Raw genomic sequence first — 23208 nt, 5'->3', positions numbered from 1 at the left:
CAATTGTTTATTTTTAAATATGGCATGTCCTTTATTTAGGGCAATTTTCAAGCATATACGAGAAAATAAGAGCTAGCAAAAATTAGATCAGATACAGTCCGGTCAACTCAGCATTCTATCTAATGGAAGTGATGCTGAAGATCAATTCCTAACAAAGCATGCTGGCTGTCCTTGATAGGAGAGATCACAAAATGTTCAAGAAGCAGCACAAAATACCCTTTTTTTTTTTTTTAAGTAAAAGCTTTTTATCTTATTGCCCATTCCTTAATCTGAAGAAAAGGACTATTTATAGATAGTGAATCAAATACAAGCATTTGCCTTGTATAAACCCCACTAAAATGGCAGTAAAGGCATATAGCTCCAAGAACAAAGAGAATGGGAGAAAACATACACGACATTTTGAAAGTTGGCTATTAAGTATCTATTTTAGCAGATGATACCTTATCATATACATTTCAAGCCTCTTCATATATTTTCCTTTTTTATTAAAAATTGCCAATTATGAAAAATTCAAGCAAGACTCTGATATAATCTGGACAGTATTGTTCTCTCACTACAAATGAAGTTTGTATCTACTTTTCTTTTTTTATTTTCTAGATCGATTCTTACTCTGTCTTCCAGGATGGAGTGCTGTGCCACGATCTCAGCTCACTGCAACCTCCACCTCCCGGGTTCAAGCGATTCTCATGCCTCAGCCTCCCACATAGCTGGGATTACAGATGCATGCCATCATGCCCAGCTAATTTTTGTATTTTTAGTAGAGACGAGGTTTCAATCATTCTGCTATCTTTTAAATAAAATATTTATTTTATATCTCTTTTTAAATCTAACAAACAAATATATTTATAAACTGGTGGCTTTGTTTTTTTCAGATGGAATCCCATTCTGTTGCCCAGGCTGGAGTGCAGTGGTGCAATCATAGCTCACTGCAGCCTCCACCTCCCCAGGCTCAGGGCACCTCAGCCTCCCAAGTAGCTGGGACTACAGGCATGCCTTCACACCCTAATTTTTGTATTTTTGTTGTAGTGACAGGGTCTTGCTGTGTTGCCCAGGCTGGTCTCAAACTCCTATGCTCAAGCAGTCCACCTGCCTCAGCCTCCCAAAGTGCTAGGATTACAGGCGTGAACCACTGGGCCCAGCTAAACTGGTGCTGTAATCCATTTATCCTAATTATTGTGATTACTGACACATTTAAATGAGTTATTTTCCCCCACTTTATTTTTTTGCTTTTTAGATTTCTTTTCCATACCCTTTTCTCTTCACTTCCTGCTTTCTATTGGATTGACTATGTTTTCTTTATTCTTTCTTTCCTCTATTTAGTATCCAAGTTTTACATTTTATTTTCATTCTTTAAATTGTTTATTTTTATTTTTTTTTACTTTTTTGAGGTAGGGTCTCACTGTGTTGCCCAGGCTGGAGTGCTGTGGCATGATCTCAACTCACTGCAATCTCCACCTCCCGGGTTCAAGTAATTCTCCCACCTCAGCCTCCTGAGTAGCTGGAACCACAGGCACACACCACCACACCTGGCTAATTTTTGTATTTTTAGTAGAGACGGGATTTCGCCATGCTGCCCAGGCTGGTCTTGAACTCCTGAGCTCAAATGATTCACCCACCTCAGCCTCCCAAAGTGCTGGGATTACAGGCATGAGCCACCTCGCCCAGCCTAAACTGTTATTCTTAATTTTTATTATGCATTCTTAAATTTTAAAGTCTAAAATTATGGCACTTCATGATTTTTGAGTTTTATGTTTTGCTTAGAAAAGCTAATCTCAGTTTCAAGAATAAAAATTATTATTATTTTCTGTAGTACTTTTATAATTTTTATTTGTACATTTTAATAATTAACTCATCTATAATTCTTTCTGTGTAGGATTTCAGGGAGGGAATCTACCTTTATTTAGTGTCCAAATAAATAACTAATGGTCTGAACACCTCTTATACTGTCCATTTCTTCCCCACTGATTTGAAATGTAATCTTTATTATTAAGTAAATTTCCATATATGTGGATCTATTTTGATACATTCTACTCTATTCCAATCTATTTAGCTTTCTTTTGCCATTACTAAACTATCTTAATTACTCTTGTCTTTCTAATATCTAACAGAGCAAGTTCTTCCAGCCCTGTATGCTATCCATTGCTCTTTAAAAAAAGAAAAGAAAAAACTTTTACAATTGTCTATTCTTGTCTATATTCTCTCTTCATATGTCAAGTTCCTATCCTCAATTCTCTCTTCATATGTCAAATTCCTATCAAGGTTTTGATTGAGATTACATTGAATTTAATGATTAATTGAGAGATTACCATAATAATAAGATTGAATATTATCCTAAATTATATTATCTCTTCATTTATTAAAAAAATAATTTTTTTTTTGAGACGGAGTCTCGCTCTGTCGCCCAGGCTAGAGTGCAGTGGCATGATCTCGGCTCACTGCAAGCTCCGTCTCCCGGGTTCACGCCATTCTCCTGCCTCAGCCTCCCAGTAGCTGGGACTACAGGCACCTGCCACCATGCCCAGCTAATTTTTTGTATTTTTAATAGAGACAGAGTTTCACCGTGTTAGCCAGGATGAGCTCAATCTCCTGACCTCGTGATCCACCTGCCTCGGCCTCCCAAAGTGCTGGGATTACAGGCGTGAGCCACTGCGCCCGGCCTATTCAAAATGTTTTAAAGTGTCTTTCAGAAAATATTTATACTTTCTTTCTCATATAAGTGTTACACATTTCTTGTCCAGTTTAGGCTTTTGTTATTCTTATAAATGTAATTTTTTTCCTCTACATTTTTTCATTAGTTATTGTGGCATAAGGGCAGATATTGATTTTGTTTTCCTTATATGGAGCCACTTTATTGCACTCTCATTAATTCAAATTAGTGCTTCATTGGTTGTCTTAGATTACCTCTATTGCCTATATATATAATGATTTTTGTTGCTTCCTTTCCAGTATTTAACTCATTTCTATGTTTCTTTTCCACTGGCTAAGACCTCTAGAACACTGTTGAATAGCAGCAGTTATAGCAGGCATTTTTTGTGTTATTCATGAAAAGGCTTCTAATGTTTCATAATAAACTGTGATGTTTAAGTTTTTAAAGAGACAGCCTACATCAAATTAAGGAAATTTCCTTTTCCTAGCTTACCATAGCTTTTATCAGGAATGGGAGTTAAATTTTATCAAAAGGGTTTTCAGTATCTTAGAAAGATGATCTTTTTTATTATTTTTCTTTCAGTATACTGAACATACTCCTTAATGTCAACCACAGTTGGATCAAACCTACTTGGTTAATTCAGTTCATTCAATTCAACAAATATTTATGTACTTAATATATGCCAGGCAGCTTTCTGGCCACTTAGCTTGTATTAAAGGAACTCACAATGATTCCTACCCTCATGGAGCTTGTATTCTAGTAGATATCCACGATCTACTTTTCTTTTAACCTGTTGTTGAATTAAAATTGCTAATTTTTGATTTAATGTTTTTATATTTACATTTATAAATGAGATTGATACAAGTTTTTCTTTCTGTGCCATACTTGTTTGCTTCCCTTATTAAGGTTTACCTTACAGAAATATATTGCAAATGTCTCATTATTTTCTATGCTATGGAAATGTGAAAGTAACAAATGAATTTATCTCTTCTTTAGAGATTATCTATAACTTGCCCATAAAATCACCTAGACTTGAGATCTTTTCTTTTCTTTTTTTTTTTTTTTTTTTGAGATGGAGTCTCACTCTGTCGCCCTGGCTGGAGTGCAATGGTGCAGTCACTGCTCACTGCAACCTCTGCCTCCCGGGTTTAAGCCATTCTCCTGCCTCAGCCTCCCAAATAGCTGGGATTACAGGTGCCCGCCACCACGCCCAGCTAATTTTTGTATTTTTAGTAGAGACAGGGTTTCGCCATGTTGACCAGGCTGGTCTCAAATTTGTGACCTCAGGAGATCTGCCCTCCTCTGCCTCCCAAAGTACTGGGATTACAGGTGTTAGCCACAGCGCCTGGCCTCTTTTCCTTTTTTAATTAAAAAAATTTGTTTAATCGTGGTTAAAAAAACACATACAATTTACCATCTTAATAATTTTTAAGTGTACAGTTCAGTCATGTTAAGTATATTGTGCTCTTTTTCTTCTTCAATTTTTTTTTTTTACTATCTTAGATTCACCACCTCTTTTTGAGTCAATTTTGGTTTGTATATACTTAGATAAATTTCACCCGAGTTTTAAATGTATTGCTATAAGGTAATATGCAATACATTAGTATGCTTTTAAAATCTTCACTATTTCTGTGATATGTCCTTTTCATTCCAATGCTTTGTTGTTGTTGTTTTTGTTTGTTTGTTTTGAGACAGAGTCTCACTCTGCTGCTCAGGCTGGAGTGCAGTGGTGCCATCTCAGCTCACTGCATCCTCCGCCTCCCAGGTTCAAGTGATTCTCATGCCTCAGCCTCCAGAGTAGCTGGGATTACAGGTGCATTGCCACCACACCCGGCTAATTTTTTGTATTTTTAGTAGAGATGGGGTTTCACAATGTTGGCCAGGCTGGTCTCAAACTCCTGGCCTCAAGTGATCCACCCAGCTCGGCCTCCCAAAGTGCTAGGAAAACAGGAGTGAGCCACTGTACCTGGCCCCGATGCTATTTTTATATTTTCTCTCCTTCTCCATCTTTCTTTTTTTAATCAGACTTGCCAAAGATTGGTCTATTTTATTGGTTATCAAATAATCAGATTTTTAGTACACTAATTGAGTGTGCTTTTTATTGTTTGTTCTTTATTTCATTAATTTATGCTTTATCTCTTTTAATTCCATCCCCCAACTTTTAAAAGAGTTGTTTGTGATGTTCTTTGCCTAGTTCATTGAGTTTAATGTTTGGTTCATTGATTTTCAATCTTTTATGTTCTTTGAGTACATTTCTAAAGCTATACATTTTCTTTTGAATGCCACTTTCTGTACACTATAGGTTTTTGCTTTGTAATGTTTTCAGTATTGTCTTTAATTGCCATTTTGATTTACCCTTTAACCCAAGAGTTGTTTCTTTCTTTCTTTCTTTTTTTGAGACAGAGTCTCACTCTGTCACCCAGGCTGGAATGCAGGAGTGCGAACCCTCCCTTCCTTCCTTCCTTCCTTCCTTCCATCCTTCCTTCCTCCCTCCCTCCCTTCCTTCATCTCACTCTGTCACCCAGGCTGGAATGCAGTGGCGCGGACTCAACTCACTGCAACCTCCATCTCCCAGGTTCAAGCAATTCTCATGCCTCAGTCTCCCAAGTAGCTGAGATTACAGGCGCCCACCACCACACCCAGCTACTTTTTGTATTTTTAGTAGAGATGGAGTTTCACCATGTTGGCCAGGCTGGTCTCGAACTCCTGATCTCAGGTGATCCGCCCCTGCTCAGCCTCCCAAAGTGCTGGGATTACAGGTTTGAGCCACCACAACCAGCCCCAAGAGTTCTTTTTACCTTACAAGCAGATAGTTACCTTTTTAGTTACCTGTTGGCACTATACATATTTTTTTCCTCCCACTCCTCCCTTTACACTCATTTCCATCCAGAGAACTAGTCCTCCACTTTAGGGCTGAGACTCCCAAGACTGGCCCCATCCACTGGGCTAATGAGCAGCATGCCCTCATTTCACCCTGCTCCTTCTTGTAAGAGTCATTTTACACATTTGTCTTTCCCACTTAGCTGAGGCCCTAAGGTAAGGAATTTAGAGATCTTTCCCACTCACTAAGGCCCTAAGGTAAGGAATTCAGAATGTATCTCTGAATACATTCAGAAATGTAAGAAACTCAGTTTTAAAGCAGAAAAATTGTATATCACTATGTCTATATAGTAGTTATAGCCAATGTCCCTAAACAGAAAATTGTCCAATGGTGCAAAGGAATTAGTAAGAATATCTAGAATTTCTAGATTCCGATTTCAAATCTCATATTAAAATAGATAACATTATTTGTTTTTAAACTAAATTCTTCACATAAAATACATTCAGAAATGTATTCAGAGATACATTTCAAACAATGATTCTCAAAGCAAAGTCCGGAGACCATTGCACCAGCATCGCCAGTGGTACTATTATAAGTATATATACTGAGCCCCATCTCAGATCTATTAAGTCAGAATCTCTGGGGGGAGGGCTCAGGAATCTCCATTTTTAACAAGCACCCCCAAGATGAGTTTATTCTAGCACACTGAAGTTTGACAACTATTTCTCTAAGTGATACCCTGATAAGCTTCAGTTAAGTACAGAGCAGGTCAACTAGGGAAAAAGGTGTTAGGACCCGTGTCATATAAAGAATTTTAAAGGAACTTAGGATATTTAGTACTAAAAACAAACATACAAAAAGAATTGGTTGGCAGAACATGAGAGATGCCACTTATGTGAAAAATACTTTAGATTTATTCCATACAGTTTTTGGAGGGTAAGTTCAAAGGGTAGAAATTAGAAGGAGATAGATTGTGGCTTTACTGTAAGGAAAAAATTTCCAACAATTTGAGCTCTTCAAAAATGGAATAGACTTATTGTGAATTCGTGAGTTCACCCCTATTTGGACATAGTCAAGCAGATGATGAATGACTTTATGCCAGAGATGTTGAAGAGGGACTTTTACTTCAAACTAGTTGATCACTACATTCCCTTCCAACTCAGGATTCTTAAGATTCTCTAATTTTAGGAATATGAGTTCATTATGGGTTATAATTATTATAACATTTTTCAGGTGATACTAGAAGCCAATTTCCTCATAGTCAAGGATGCAGACACATTTAGTGACTTAACACAATGTATATAAAAACAAGCCTGAGGCTGGACACTATGGTTCACACCTGTAATCCCAGCACTTTGAGAGGTTGAGGCTAAAGGATTACAAGATTATTTGAGCCCAGGAGTTCAAGACCAGCCTGGGCAACATAAAGAGACTCCTCCCCTACAAATTTTAAAAAATTATTCAGGCACGATGGCACGTGCCTGTCATCCCAGCTACTCAGGAGGCTGAGGTAGGAGGACCTCTTGAACCCAGGAGGTCAAAGCTGCAGTAAGCCATGATAGGGTCACTACACTCCAGCCTGGGCAAGACCCTATCTCAAAAAAATAATAAAATAAAATAAAAACTGGTCTGAGTAAATAAAATCTCACCCAATTATATTTTTTTCAAATTTAAGAGTTTTTAAAGGTTTATTTTATTTTTTTATTTTTTGAGATGGAGTCTTGCTCTGTAGCTCAGGCTGGAGTACGGTGGCATGATCTTGGCTCACTGCAACCTTCGCCTCCCAGGCTCAAGTGGTTCTCCTGCCTCAGCCTCCCAAGTAGCTGGGATTATAGGTGCACTCCACAATGCCTGGCTAATTTTTGTATTTTTAGTAGAGATGGGGTTTCACCACGTTGGCCAGGCTGGTCTCGAACTCCTGACTTCAAGTGACCCACCCGCCTCAACCTCTCAAAGTGTTGGGATTACAGGCATGAGCCACCTGTTACATTACAGGCATGAGCCTGGGGTGGTGATGCACACCTGTAGTCCCAGCTACTTGGGAGGCTGAGGTAGGAGAATCGCTTGAACCCAGGAGGCAGAGGTTGCAGTGAGCCGAGATCACACCACTGCACTCTAGCCTGGGCAACAGAGCAAGATTCTGTCTCAATAATAATAATAATAATAATAATAATAAATAAAAATAAAGTTCAAGGATATGTAGCAAAGAAAATCACTTACAACAACCCAACATTATAGTCTGTCTATAAAATAAACACATCTACTCCTTCCAGCTTCATAAGGGTAAAAAATAAGAGTTTAAAATATGAAGCAGAAACAAGATGCATTAGTTACCTGTGAAAATAGCTCTCTGATTGTGTGCCTTTAAATTGGCAGGGAAAAAAAAAGAAACTCAGTTTTAAAACAGAAAAATTATATATCACTATATCTATATACTTGTTTTGTTTTTTTTGTTGTTGTTTTTTTGAGACGGAGTCTTGCTCTGTCGCCCAGGCTGGAGTGCAGTGGCATGATTTCTGTTCACTGCAAGCTCCGCCTCCCAGGTTCACACCATTCTCCTACCTCAGCCTCCCAAGTAGCTGGTACTACAGGCGCCCGCCACCACGCCCGGCTAATCTTTTGTATTTTTAGTAGAGACGGGGTTTCACCATGTTGGTCAGGATGGTCTCGATCTCCTAACCTCGTGATCCGCCCGCCTCGGCCTCCCAAAGTGCTGGGATTACAGGCGTGAGCCACTGCGCCCGGCCATCTATATACTTGTTATAGCCAACGTCCCTAAACAGAAAATTGTTCAGTGGTGCAAGGGAATTAGTAATAATACCAATAATTATTAGATTCAGATTTCAAATCCCATATGAAAATAAACAATATTATTTGTTCTTAAACTAAATTTTTTTTTTTTTGAGATGGAATCTCGCTCTGTCACCCAGGCTAGAGTGCAGTGGCATGATCTCACCTCACTACAACCCCTGCCTTCCAGGTTCAAGTGACTGTCGTGCCTCAGCCTCCCAAGTAGCTGAGATTACAGGTGTGTGCCACCATGACTGGCTAATTTTTTTGTATTTTTAGTAGAAATAGGGTTTCACCATGTTGGCCACGCTGGTCTCGAACTCCTGACCTCTAGTGATCTGCCTAATTCAGCTTCCCAAAATGCTGAGATTACAGGTGTGAGCCACCGTGTCCAGCCAGAAAACCTTTGTGGAGGTGCTGGGGATTGAACCCAGGGCCTCATGCATGCTAAGCATGTGCCCTACCACTGAGCTACACCCCCTTTAGTTCTTAACATCAGAAATATTATTCAACAGACACATATCAGAGTTGAGGGAAATTATTGGAAAATTGAGACCAAAAAAGCATACAGAAAGTTAATTTATTTTCTAGACAGAACTCTGCTAGTATTAGAATCAAATACTTTAATTAGATAGTAATTTACTTGCTTTCTTGTACCTTATGGCCATCTTCTCCAGTCTGTTTGTTACCCAGTCTTACACGTATTAAATAGCAAAAACAAACTAATTATATATTTTGCATGATCAGTATGTTACAACATTAAGATCAGACTAAAAATACAAGTCACCTACTCCACTGCCAATTTTTATACTCCCTGCAATCTTACAGCACATCCTCATATGAACAAAAAGGCTTTATATTTATCTTACAGAAGATATAAACATCAATTTATAAAAAAGAGACCCAAGCCTTATGTAGTTAAAAGTAATATAATTAACATGATTACAAAAACATTTCTAATAAAGCAGAGGAAATAATTATATTGCTTGTAGTTCTAGTAAGAGTTTATTGAACCATTAAAAATAATTTCAAAACAATAAAATACAAAGGCAAATATCCAAATAGTTTTGTATGGATCTAGCATTCACTTTTCCTTGATCCAACCTAGTTTTAATTCCTATGGCCTACGGGATGGCTTAGATAAGGAAGAAGCTAAAAATTGGCTGTTACAGAGTTGCAGTTGTGTGGCATATGGGTGATCTATGTAACTGAAGTTGAAGGGAGAAATGCAATCTTCCCCCAAAACCTGCTTTTCCTGCAGTCCACTGTCACAATCCCGAGTCCAGCTACTCTCTCAACATCTCCATCTCCCTGGCTAAAACCTCCCATCTCTCATCTGGGTTGTTGTAAAGCCTCCTAACTAACCTCACTTCTTTTGCCTTTGCCTGCTATGATTAATTCTCAACCCAGTAGCCAGACTGGTCCTCTCCTCAAAGCTCTCCAGTGGCATTTTTTTTTTTTTTTTTTGAGGCAGAGTCTTGCTCTGTCACCCAGGCTGGAGTGCAGTGGGGTGATCTCGGCTCACTGCAACCTCCACCTCCCGGGTTCACGTGATTCTCCTTCCTCAGCCTCCTGAGTAGCTGGGACTACCAGTGCATGCAACCACACCTGGCTAATTTTTTTTTTTTTTTTTTTAGTAGAGACGGGGTTTCACCATGTTGGCCAGGATGGTCTCGATCTCCTAACCTCATGATCCACCCGCCTCGTCCTCCCAAAGTGCTGGGATTATAGGTGTGAGCCACCACGTCCAGCCTCCAGTGGCATTCTTATTCAAAATAAAAGTAAATATCCTAAGCTGGGCATGGTGGCTCACACCTGTAATCCCAGCACTTTGGGAGGCTGAGGCGGGCAGATCACTTGAGGTCAGGAATTCAAGACCAGCCTGGCTAACATGGCGAAACCTCATCTCTACTAAAAATACAAAAATTAACTGGACATGGTGGCAGGCGCCTGTAATCCCAGCTACTGGGGAGGCTAAGGCAGGAGCATTGCTTGAACCCATGAGGCGGAGATTGCAGTGAGCCAAGATCACGCCACTGCACTCTAGCCTGGGCGACAGAGCACAACTCTGTCTTGGAAAAAAAAAAAAAAAAGTCAATATCCTCACAACTAGGTCCTATACCAACTGTTCCCCATTTTCCATCTTCCACTCTCAATCACTCAGCTACCCTGGCTGCTTTGCTGTCTTATGAACAGCCCACTCCCACCTCAGGGATTTAGCAATGCTCTTTCCTTTATCCAAAAAACTTTCATCTAGATTACATGTATCTTATTCCTTTAACATCCTTCAGGTTTTTGCTCAATGTTCATTTTTCAGCAAATGATTCCCTAACCACCACATTTATAACTGCAAACCTTACGCATCTCAACACTCCCCCCAACCTCCTTCTTTAAACTTGTTTTTGCTCTATAGAACTTACTACCACATGATTACTATATATTATGCTTATTTTGTTTACTGTCTGATTGTCCTCACTAGATTGTAAGAGAGATTAGGGATTTTTGTCTGTTTTTTTCAATCCCATATTTCCATGGCTAGCACATAGTAGGTATTCAACAAATGCTTGTTGAATATATGAACATCCTCTATAAATCCTCTAGTAACCAGTGTCAAGAACTACATGCCTATGTAGGTGACCCAGACACTTCCTCTAAGAACTGTATAGAAAAATAACTTCAGGCCAGGCGTGGTGGCTCATGCCTGTAATCCTAGCACTTTGGGAGGCCGAGGCGGGTGGATCGCAAGGTCAAGAGATCAAGACCATCCTGGCCAACATGGTGAAACTCCATCTCTACTAAAAACACAAAAATTAGCTGCGCGTGGTGGTGCATCCCTGTAGTTCCAGCTACTCGGGACGCTGAGGCAGGAAAATCGCTTGAACCCGGGAGCAGAAGTTGTAGTAAGCCAAGATCGCGCTCCAGCATGCACTCCAGCCTGGCAACAGAGTGAGACTATGTCTTTTAAAAAAAAAAAAAAAAAATCATTTAATTTAAACATCTTAATTAAAAATAGCAGCATTCAATTAAACATTCACATAACAACTACACAATTATTCTCTTTACTTCTTTCCTACTTTAAGCCTTGATGACATCACTACTTCCAGAAAAAAAAATAGTTCCTAAATATCCCACAGAAGAAAACAAGGTAATGTTAATATAAATACTCTGCCCCTACATTTATGCAGTCTTCCCTCAAATTTTTGATAAATTCCACACCCTTCCACCAGAAGTTAAAGGAAGGAGACGTATCCTCCCACTTTCGGAAATGCTTTAACCAAAATTAAAGAGAGAATGAACAAGCTATCCGTAGGAACCCATTCATCAATAGAAAGGAAAAACGTTTCCTAAGAAATGTTAAAGACAAATGACTCTGGATCTAACACCATTTGGGGGGTTTCATACCAGTGCTAACACAGAGACATAATATTATTAGATTTATATTAATAAGGCTGGGTGTAGTGGCTCATACCTGTAATCCCAGAACTTTGGGAGGCCAAGGCAGGAGGATATCCTGCTTGAGGACAGGAGTTCAAGACCAGCCTGGGCAAAATAGTGAGACCCCGTCTCTACACAAAATAAATAAATAAAATTAGCACAGTGAAAGGATTGCTTGAGCCCAGGAGTTCAAGGCTGCAGTGAACTATGATTGTACCACTGCACACCAGCCTGGGGAAGAGAGTAAGACCTTGACTCTTAAAAAAAATTATATTAATACACTACTTCCAGAAATTAAACAAGACATACACAGTATGTGGATATAAACAAAGAAAATGATTTCCATGTGCAAAACATAAAACTCATAGATTAATAACTGAAGTTTCCTAGTCTATTTTCTTCTTTTGTTTTATTAAAAAAAAAATTGAGACGGAGTCTCACTCTGTCGCCCAGGCTGGAGTGCAGTGGCATGATCTCAGCTCACGGCAGCCTCTGCCTCACTGGTTCAAGCAATTCTCCTGCCTCCGCCTCCTGAGTGGCTAGGATTACAGGTGCCTGCCACCATACCCAGCTAATTTTTGTATTTTTTTTTTTTCAGTAGAGATGAGGTTTCACCATGTTGGCCAGGCTGGTCTCGAACTCCTGACCTCAAATGATCCGTCTGCCTCAGCCTCCCAAAGTGCTGGGATTACAGGTGTGAGCCACCGTGCCCCGTCTATTTAGAGGTCTAGTAAACTTAAATCAGTTCTGAAGATTTTCCAGACAGTAGTAGTAAAATACACAATAAATCAGATTACCTGGTTCTCAATTCAATGTTCTTTTCATTCTGTCATGCTACTCTCTAAATTTGAGTGTTCTCTTGACCAGGAATTAAATTATTCTCTATATCTCAGTTGAAACTACTATATCGCCAGGAAATAAAAAAGTCTAACTTCCCAATATTATTCCTAAATTAAATCGTGGTTAGTCAGGATGTTGCTAAATACTTTTAATAATAACCGAAAATTGAAGCAGAAAAATCCCCAATTCACTATTACTTGTATATTTTGTGCCATGAACAGAGGAAATTGTCATTTACAGTATAATTTTCTGGGCATAGGCATGGATTCTGGTGTTCACATCTCCAAGTTCAAATCTCAGTTTTGTCACTTATTAGGGGACATTATCTTAATGTCTCTAAGCTTTTATTTTCCTTCTCTCTCTCTCGCTCTCTCTTTTTTTTTTTTTTTTTTTTTTTTTGAGACAGGCTGATTACAGGCTCGACCTCCTGGGCTCAAGCAATCCCCCTGCCTCAGCCTCCCGAGTAGCTAGGATCACAGGGGTGCAAACCACCACACAACTAATTTCTGTATTTTTTGTAGAGATGGGTTTTACCATGTGTTCAGGCTGGTCTTGAACTACTGGGCTCAAGTGATCCACCCGCCTTGGCTTCCCAAAGTGCTGGAATGACACGAATGAACCACTGTGCCCAGCCCTATTTTCTCATTTTTAAAAAAGAGAGGTTATTGTTTCAAAATATGTTGTACATGAGGCCAGGTGTAGTGGCTCATTCCTGTCATCCCAGCATTTTGGGAGGCTGAAGCGGGAAGGTAGCATGAGCCCAGGAGTTCAAGACCAGCCTGGGCAGCACAGTGAGACCCCCCATCTGTATAAAAATTTCTAAAAAATTCTCCAGGCATGGTGTTACGTGCCAATAGAGGCTGGAGGGTCACTTGAACCAGGGAGGTCAAGGCTGCAGTGAGCCATGATCGCGCCACTGTACTCCAGCCTGGGCAATCCAGGGAGACCCTGTCTCAAAAAAAAAGCATGCTTTACATGATAAATATTACAATTTTTGCCAATTAAAAATAAATATTTATCTCTCATATCCCAGGAAATCAAGTAAAAATAAATAAAAGAAATAAATGAATAAAATTTAAACAATAAAAAGAAGATAGCACTACTACTTGTGTCTTTGAGTTGTGAGAAAAATGCACAGAAAGTACTTAGCACATGGCCTAACACATATATATATTCATAGTGACAGATACACTACTGTCAATTGCAGTCAGACATGAATGGAAATCATAATCAGATTCTCACCTTTCAAACTTTAGAGGTGACTTCATAGTAATTCAACAAATCTTCCAAGTCAGAACGCTTGTTGATTTGAATCTTACAGCAATTACTTTTATCTAGTCTTTAAGAAATGAAAAAATAATGTAACAGTAAACTCATGCAGTGACTCAATAAATTTAAAGCCATAAACAGACTAAATCCAACACTAAACAAGCATTTTGCAATCTATTTTGGCCAAAACAATGCATGTTCCCTCATTCACATAACAATTACTCAGTATGCCAGCTCCCAGTGTTACAGAGCCTGTTCTTGGTGATTCGAGGGCGCCCTCTGTCTGAGTGCTGAAAAAATCCAAACCCAAATTTAAAACTATGTAAAAACATGCTTTCTCAAGTAAATTCTTAATAAACAGTTCTATGAAATTGATCCTGTCTTTAATCACTGCTGGCAGATAGTCCTTAAAAAAAAAAAAAAGAAAAGAAAGAAAAAAACAGCTGGGTGCGGTGGCTCACGCCTGTAATTCCAGCACTTTGGGAGGCCGAGGCGGGTGGATCACCTTAAGTTAGGAATTCAAGACCAGTCTGGCTAACATGGTGAAACCCTGTCTCTACTAAAAATACAAAAATTAGCCAGGTGTGGTGGCAGGAGCCTGTAATCCCAGCTACTTGGGTGGCTGAGGCAGGAGAATCACTTGAACCCAGGAAGCAGAGGTTGCAGTGAACCGAGATTGCGCCATTGCACTCCAGCCTGGGCAACGAGAGCTAGACTTCGCCTCAAAAAAAAAAAAAAACCACCAACAAATGTCATGTCATTTGTTACAAGAGCACAAGAAAGTCATGTCTACATCTCTGTAATTTACCTGGAAATTTGGAAATTCCATGATATTTTTCTCAAAATTTATTCCATATTATTCAATGAAATTATTGACATGAGTCACCTAGATAAGTTTATTGCTCTCTTTTTTTGTTCTGTCCATGTAAAACTCTGTACTTTATTTACATGTCATTGTAGTGGTTTGCTCATAGTAAGTATCACCAACATTAAATATTTATTGTGTATCTTCTGTATGCGGTACATAATACTAGGTGAAAAGGATGGAAAAAACCATTCTCTATCCTTAAAGAAATAACAATCTAGTTTCTAAAACAAGACCTACAAACAGGATGCGTACAAAAATATATAGTGAAATGCCCACTAAAAAGTATGTTTCTTTCCATCTGCTTCCAATTTAAGGAAGTTATTCAACTTCTCTGAACCTCAGTTTATCTGGAATATAAAAATAATATCCACCTTAAAGGAAAGTTGCAAAGGTTAATTCAGATATCTGTAAAAGTGTCAGCACATAGTAAAAGCTTAATGAAAGGTGGTTCTTATTATTTATTACTATTATTAAGAGAATAATCTTAAATAATAGTGTCCTACATTAAAGATATTTTATTTGCTTCAAATGGAAAGATATGTAAATAAAAAAGTTTATGATTTACTTTTACAATATTAAACATTCTTTCTAGTTAAGAAAAACAGTGATCTTGATTAAATGCTTGACATATCAGGAATGAGCCATTTCTAAAAGAATTATTTCAATATAAAAATATTATGCTCTCTTCATGTTAAAAACTCTCAATAAACTATGTATTAAAGAAACATACCTCAAAATAATGAGTCATCTATGACAAACCCACAGCCAATATCATACTGAATGGGCAAAAGCTGGAAGCATTCCCCTTGAAAACTGGCACAAGACAAGGATGCCCTCTCTCACCACTCCTATTCAACATAGTATTGGAAGTCCTTGCCAGAGCAATAAGGCAAGAGAAAGAAATAAACAGCATCTGAATAGGAAGAGAGGAAGTCAAACTATTTCTGTTTGCAGACGACATGATTCCATATTTAGAAAACCCCATAGTCTTGGCTCAAAAGCTCCTTCAGCTGATAAACAACTTCAGCAAAGTTGCAGGATGTAAAATAAATGTACAAAAAAACACTAGCACTCCTATACACCAACAACAGTCAAGCTGACAGCCAAATCAGAAAGGCACTCTCATTCACAATTGTCACCAAAAAAATAAAATACCTAGCAATACAGCTAACCAGGGAGGTGAAAGATCTCTACAATGAGAATTACAAAATACTGTGCAAAGAAATCAGAGAAGCCACAAACAAATGGAAAAACATCCCATGCTCATGGATAGGAAGAACCAATATCATTAAAATGGTCATATTGCCCAAAGCAATTTACAGATTAAATGTTATTCCTATCAAACTACCAATAACATTCTTCACAGAATTAGGAAAAACTATTTTAAAATTCATATGGAACTAAAAAAGAGCCCAAATAGCCAAGGCAAAAAGAACAAACCCGGAGGCATCACATTACCTGACTTCAAACTATACTACAGGGCTACAGTGGCCAAAACAGCATGGTACTGGTGGAAAAAAAAAAAAAAACAAAACAGGCACATAGACCAATGGAACAGAATGGAGAGTCCAGAAATAAGGCCACACACCTATGACCATCTGATCTTCAACAAAGCTGACAAAAACAAGCAATAGAGAAAAGACTCCCAAGTCAATACATGGTGCTGGGATAACTGGCTAACCATATGCAGAAGATTGAAACTGGACTCCTTCTTTACACCATATACAAAAATCAACTCAAGATGGAATAAATACTTAAATATAAAACCCAGAACTATAAAAACCCTGGAAGACAACCTAGGCAATACTATCCTGGACTTAGGCACAGGTGAAGATTTCATGACAAAGACGCTAAAAGCAATCGCAAAAAATTGACAAATGGGATCTAATTAAACTTAAGAGCTTTTGCACAGCAAAATAAACTATCAACAGAGTAAATAGACAATCTACAGAATGGGAGAAAGTATTTGCAAACTATGCATCTGACAAAGGTCTAATATCCAGCATCTATAAGGAACTTAAACGAATTTACAAGAGAAAAACAAACTACCCCATTAAAAAGTGGGCAAAGGACATGAACACTTTTCTTTTCCTTTTTTTTTTCTTTTTATTTTGAGACTGAGTTTCCCTCTTGTCACCCAGGCTGGAGTGCAGTGGCACACTCTCGGCTCACCGTAACTTCTGCCTCCTGGGTTCAATCGATTCTCCTGCCTCAGCCTCCCAAGAAGCCAAGATTACAGGCATGTGCCACCATGCCCGGCTAATTTTGTATTTTTAGTAGAGACGAGGTTTCTCCATGTTGGTCAGGCTGGTCTCGAACTCCCAACCTCAGGTGATTCACCCACCTCGGCCTCCCAAAGTGCTAGGATTACAGGCATGAGCCACCACGACCGGCTGAACAGACACTTTTCAAAAGAAGACATATATGCAGCCAACAGACATATGAGAAAAAACTCAGTATCACCGATCATTAGAGAAATGCAAATCAAAACCACAATGAGATACCATCTCACACCAGTCAGAATGGCCATTATTAAAAAGTCAGCTCTTTCCCATCTTACAAGATGGAGGGTGAACAAGTTGAGAAGCCAGATATTAAAGAGAAGAAACCTGAAGCCAAGAAGGCTGATGCTGGTGGCAAGGTGAAAAAGGGTAACCTTAAGGCTAAGAAGCCCAAGAACGGGAAGCCCCACTGCAGTCAAAATCCCGTCATTGTCAGAGGGATTGGCAGATATTCTCCATCTGCTATGTATTCCAGAAAGGCCACGTGCAAGAGGAAGTACTCAGCTGTGAAATCCAAGGTTGAAAAGCAAAAGGAGAAGTTTCTTGCAACTATTACAAAACCAGTTGGTGGTGGCAAGAACGGTGGTACGCAGGTGGTTAAACTTTGCAAAATGTCTACATATTATCTTACTGAAGATGTGCCTTAAAAGCTGTTGAGCCAAGGAAAAAAACCCTTCTGTCAGCACATGAGAAAACTGTGAGCCAGGATCACTCCCAAGACCATTCTGATCATCCTCACTGAACGCCACAGGGGCAAGAGGGTGATTTTCCTGAAGCAGCTGGCTACTGGCTGGTTAATTGTGACTGGACCTCTGGTCCTCGATCAAGTTCCTCTACGAAGAACACACCAGAAATCTGTCATTGCCACCTCAACCAAAATTGATATCAGCAATGTAAAAATCCCAAAACATCTTACTGATGCTTACTTCAAGAAGAAGCTGCAGGCCGGGCATGGTGACTCATGCCTGTAATCCCAGCACTTTGGGAGGCCAAAGCAGGCAAATCACTCGAGGTCAGGAGTTCAAGACCAGCACAGCCAACATGGTGAAATCCTGTCTCTACTAAAAATACAAAAATTAGCCGGGTGTGGTGGCATGGGCCTGTAATCCCAACTACTTGGGAGGCTGAGGCAGGAGAATCACTTGAACTCAGGAGGCGGAGGTTGCAGTGAGCCAAGAGCGTGCCACTGTGCTTCAGCCTGGGTGACAAGAGGGAAACTCAGTCTCAAAAAAAAAAAAAGAAAAAAAAAAGACGCTGCAGAAGCCCAGACACCAGGAAGGTGACATCTTCCACATAGAAAGAGAAATACGAGATTACAGAGCAGCACAAGATTGATCAAAAAGCTGTGGACTCACAGATTTTAACCAAAATCAAAGCTATTCCTCAGCTCCAGGGCTACCTCTGATCTGTGTTTGCTCCGATAAATGGAATAATTTATCCTCACAAATTGGTGTTCTAAATTTCCCTTTTTTTTTTTTTTTTTTTTTGAGACGGAGTCTTGCTCTGTCACCCAGGCTGAAGTGCAGTGGCCTGATCTCGACTCACTGCAAGCTCCGCCCCCCAGGTTCACGCCATTCTCCTGCCTCAGCCTTCCGAGTAGCTGGGACTACAGGCGCCGGAGTAGCTGGGACTACAAGGCGCCCACCACCACGCCCGGCTAATTTTTTGTATTTTTTAGTAGAGACGGAGTTTCACCGTGTTAGTCAGGATAGTCTCGATCTCCTGATCTCGTGATCCACCCGCCTCGGTCTCCCAAAGTGCTGGGATTACAGGCGTGAGCCACTGCGCCCAGCCTGGTGTTCTAAATTTCTTAAGAAGAATCTAATTAAATAACTGATAACAAAAAAAAAGTAAAAAAAATAACAGATGCTGATGAGGTTGCAGAGAATAGGGAACACTTCTGCACTGTTGGTGGAGTGTACATTAGTTCAACCATTGTGGAAAGCAGTATGGCGATTCCTCACAGAGCTAAAAGCAGAACTACCATTCGACCCAGCAATCCCATTATTGGGTATATATACCCAGAGGAATTGGGTATATACCCTAAAGACATATGCACACGAATGTTCATTGCAGCACTGCGCACAATAGCAAAGACATGGAATCAACCTAAATGCCCATCAATGACAGATTGGATAAAGAAAATGTGCATATACACCATGGAATACTATGCAGCCATAAAAAAGAACAGGATCATGTCTTTTGCAGGTACATGGATGGAGCTGGAGGCTATTATCCTTAGCAAACTAATGCAGGAACAGAAAGCCAAATACTGCATGTTCTCACTTATAAACAGAAGCTAAATGATGAGAACTAATGAACACAAAGAAGGAAACAACAGACACTGGGGCCTACTTGAGGGTGGAGGGTGGGAGAAGGGAGAGGAGCAGGAGAAATAACTATTGGGTACTAGGCTTAGTACCCAGGTGACTAAATAATCTGTACAACAAACCCCTGTGACATGGGTTTATCTATATAACAAACCTGCACATGTACCCCCGAACCTAAAATAAAAGTTTAAATAAATAAATAAATAAGAAAAAACTATTATACTCAAGACTCCTTTACCACCAATGAAATTTAAGGAGTTACAGGAATATGAATTTTCTAGTACTTACTTCATATGGCTTGCCTGTTCTCTTAAAACATCATCTAAGATGTTAAAAATAATTCAGTCACATTTATGGTCATCTACATATCTAACACCAAGAGCAGCCCAAAAACAGAATAATGATAATAAAAGGGATCTTAGCAATTAATCTAGCTTGATCTTTTTTAAGGAATAAAACTTATTCTGTATCTCCTTAACATTATAAGTTATTTTAAAATTCATCTCACGAATTGTAATAATTCTGGGAGGAGGCAAGCACATGATAAATATTTTTATATTCCATTTGTTGATGGGGAAACTTATAAACAGTAAAACTAAGCACAGTATAAAATACTTGTTATGAAAAATTAATTACAGCTAGGCTAAAGACTACTTGTATTATCTCAATTCTCACATCAATCTGAGGTAGGCATTATTTTCTCCATTTACAAATGAGGAAACTGAGACACAGAGAAGTTACATAACTTGCCAAGTTATGCAGCTAGTACACACAGAATCAAATCCAGGCTCACTGATTCCAGAGCCTACACTCTTAACCTCTATATTATATTTTTCCTAATACCTAAAAAGAACAATTTTCTTAAATATCCATGAGTCTATAACTGACACAAATAAATGACTGAATAAATAAATAAATGGGGGAAGATAGATCAGGTCTTCTTTACAGAAAATTCCAATTAATACATACAGAGGGAATGAAGAAAATAATCACCATTAGTTAAACACCAATTGTTGCAGGCAAGAACCATCAATGGATTACAGCTAAAATTAGGAGGTGAAAGTATGATGACAAACAGAATATTTTCATAGCTTCAACACATCTCTCCATATGACATATGTTAATTACAAGGAGAAAAATAATAATTTTACAGTGGAGAAAGCCTGCAGACACCAGGTAAACCAAATGATCAAAGTTAATATCACCAATGATAAGATATCAACATTATGTATGCCATGATATTGAAAAGGCTACACCACTTTTTTGATATTTCTGCCAAGAATGTACAACCTCAATCTAATAATGAGAAAACATTAGATAAACCCATACTGAGGGATATTCTACGAAACAACTGACCAGTATGCTTAGAAAATGTAATTTAGTTAATAGTATTTTACCAATGATAATTTCCTGGTTTTGGTCTTTGTACTATGGCTATGTAAGAAGTTAATATTGAAGGAAGTTCGGTAAAGAGTATAAGGGAACTCTATTTTTGCAACTTTTCTGTAAGTTTTAAATTTCAAAATAAGAAGTTGAAAAAGTAAAAATTTTCTTAAAATCTATAATCCAAACCTTATTAATTTATCTTCCTTTTTATTCTCAGAGAGGCCAAATTGGTAGGTTCTCCCATGAGTCGACTAGTGTCACTGGCAGAGGAGCTAAGAATAGTTCTCCATGGGTCAACTGTCTTCTCCATATACTACATGCTTCTATAAGGAGATTGAATGATGACAATACACAATAATCTTGTATTTGTAAGTAGTAAGAACAGCTATTTTAAAATGAAAGGATTCAGTCTTTTCTCTTAGAAGTGTTCATTAGTTTTTAATCATGAAATAAAATCATTGCCCATGATTCTGAAGTTCTGTGTCTTGATACTCTAAAACATTATATACAGTGAAACAGCATTCTGTTAGGATTTGTCCAGTAAAGTACTTTTCATTATCATAAGGTTTTACACATGTAGACTCAGTAATCCTTACTCTAAGAATGTAGAGATATGACTGTGCTAAGGCAATAAGTATGAATAAACAGAAATGTATAGCTAGCTAACATCACAGCTTAACTCAAAAGGTCTGAACCAAGCCTAAAACAGAAAAGTATGACAAGTGAAAGCACTGCCCAAATGCCCTTGGAGCATAATTATGAGCCCATTTTAAGGGGCAAATACTAATAGAATTGGATGAAGGATCGTGGGACAGAAGATTTAGGGGTAAAGAATAGTATTAAAGCTTAACGGGAAGAGAACAAAAACTACTCAATCTCCTTGTATTCGCTCAGCCCCCAATAATCTTGACCCTCTACTGCTTTGCTACTCAAAATGTGGTCCATGGAACGCCAGCACCAACATCATCCGGAGCTAGTTAAAAACACAGGATATAGGCTGGTGCCTTTAATCCCAGCACTTTGGGAGGCCAAGGCAGGGCCAATCACTTGAGTCCAGGAGTTCGAGATCAGCCTGGGCAACATGGAAAAATCCTGTCTCTACAAAAAAATACAAATAAATTAATGGGCATGGTAGCACACCCCTGTAGTCCCAGCTACTCAGGAGGCTGAGGGAGGAGGGTCACCTGAGACCAGGAGTTTGAGGTTGCAGTAAGCTGAGTCATGATTGTACCACTGCACTCCAACCTGGGTGACAGGCTGTTTATTTTTTGAGACTGGGTGACCCTGTCTCGAAAAATAAAAATAAGTAAATAAATTAAATAAATAAAAATACATGATGTAATAAGACCTCATCCCAGATCCATTGACTAAAAAATCTTCATTTTAGCAAGATCCACATGTGATGAATCCCCAGGAGATTTGTATATGCATATTAAAGTTTGATCAACATTTCCCAAACACATTGAGTTTTAAGGAAATAAACAATGAGATATGTTATACCACATTAATCTCCAAATTGGTGATTTAAGTAGCTTGGTATTTCATTAGACAGCCTTTCAATCTCACTTTAGAAGAGAAAAGCACAATAAAATATGCAGTATAAAAGATATTTTAGGTATTCTTTATGCTTATCTGTCAGAGTCTAGTTAGGAAAAAATATTTCTTTTACAATAAATTTCTTATTTTATAATTTTCTTACAAAATATACCAAATCTGTTTTTTAAAGTAAATAAATTATGTATTAGACATTTTTAAAGAATACTGACAAATTAAGGTACTGAATGCAAATACATACTTTCTTACTTTCTTTTTTTTTTTTTTTTTTTTGAGACGGAGTCTTACTCTCTTGGCCAGGCTGGAGTGCAGTGGTGTGATCTCGGCTCACTGCAACCTCTGCCGCCCAGGTTCAAGCGATTCTCCTGCCTCAGCCTCCTGAGTAGCTGGGATTACAGGCGCCTGCCACCACACCTGGCTAATTTTTATAGTTTTTAGTAGAGACAGGGCTTCACCATCTTGGCCAGGCTGGTCTTGAACTCCTGACCTCGTGATCCACCCACCTCTGCCTCCCAAAGTGCTGGGATTACAGGCATGAGCCACCGCACCTGGCACCTGGCCACTTTTCATATTCTTTCCTTTTTTTTTTTTTTTTTTTTTTTGAGACAGAGTTTCACTCTTGTTGCCCAGGCTGGAATGCAATGGCGCAATCTCGGCTCACTGCATCCTCCTCCTCCCAGGTTCAAGCAATTCTCCTCCCTCAGCCTCCCAAGTAGCTGGGATTACAGGCATGCGCCACCACACCTGGCTAATTTTGTATTTTTAGTAGAGACGGGGTTTTTCCATGTTGGTCAGGCTCGGTCTTAAACTCCCAACCTCAGGTGATCTGCCCGCCTCAGCCTCCTAAAGTGCTGGGATTACAGGCATGAGCCATCGTCATATTCTTTCTTTAATGCCCAGTCTAGGTAGGGAAGATTAACATTTACTAATATGTTCATTAAAATAAACATAAAACTCGGCTACTCTGGGCACACTGCCTATGGAGC

General features: G+C 38.9%; 1 protein-coding gene, 1 non-coding gene and 1 pseudogene across 3 annotated transcripts in view; 1 reads left to right on the top strand and 2 right to left on the bottom strand.

The window, feature by feature from the left end:
* Positions 1–23208, bottom strand: part of OTUD7B (OTU deubiquitinase 7B) — a 129873-nt gene that overhangs the window by 98677 nt on the left and 7988 nt on the right. The gene's annotated exons all lie outside the window — the stretch shown is intronic.
* TRNAA-AGC (transfer RNA alanine (anticodon AGC)) lies at positions 8668–8739 on the bottom strand. Its single transcript has one exon. It is a non-coding gene; the product is annotated as a tRNA-Ala (tRNA).
* On the top strand, positions 17234–18411 carry LOC129016537 (large ribosomal subunit protein eL6-like; annotated as a pseudogene).

This window comes from Pongo pygmaeus, chromosome 1 (genome assembly GCF_028885625.2).
Source record: "Pongo pygmaeus isolate AG05252 chromosome 1, NHGRI_mPonPyg2-v2.0_pri, whole genome shotgun sequence".
Classification (NCBI taxonomy): Eukaryota; Metazoa; Chordata; class Mammalia; order Primates; family Hominidae; genus Pongo; species Pongo pygmaeus.
Note: the sequence above shows the minus strand (reverse complement) of the source record. Positions and strands in the feature narration are given on the sequence as shown.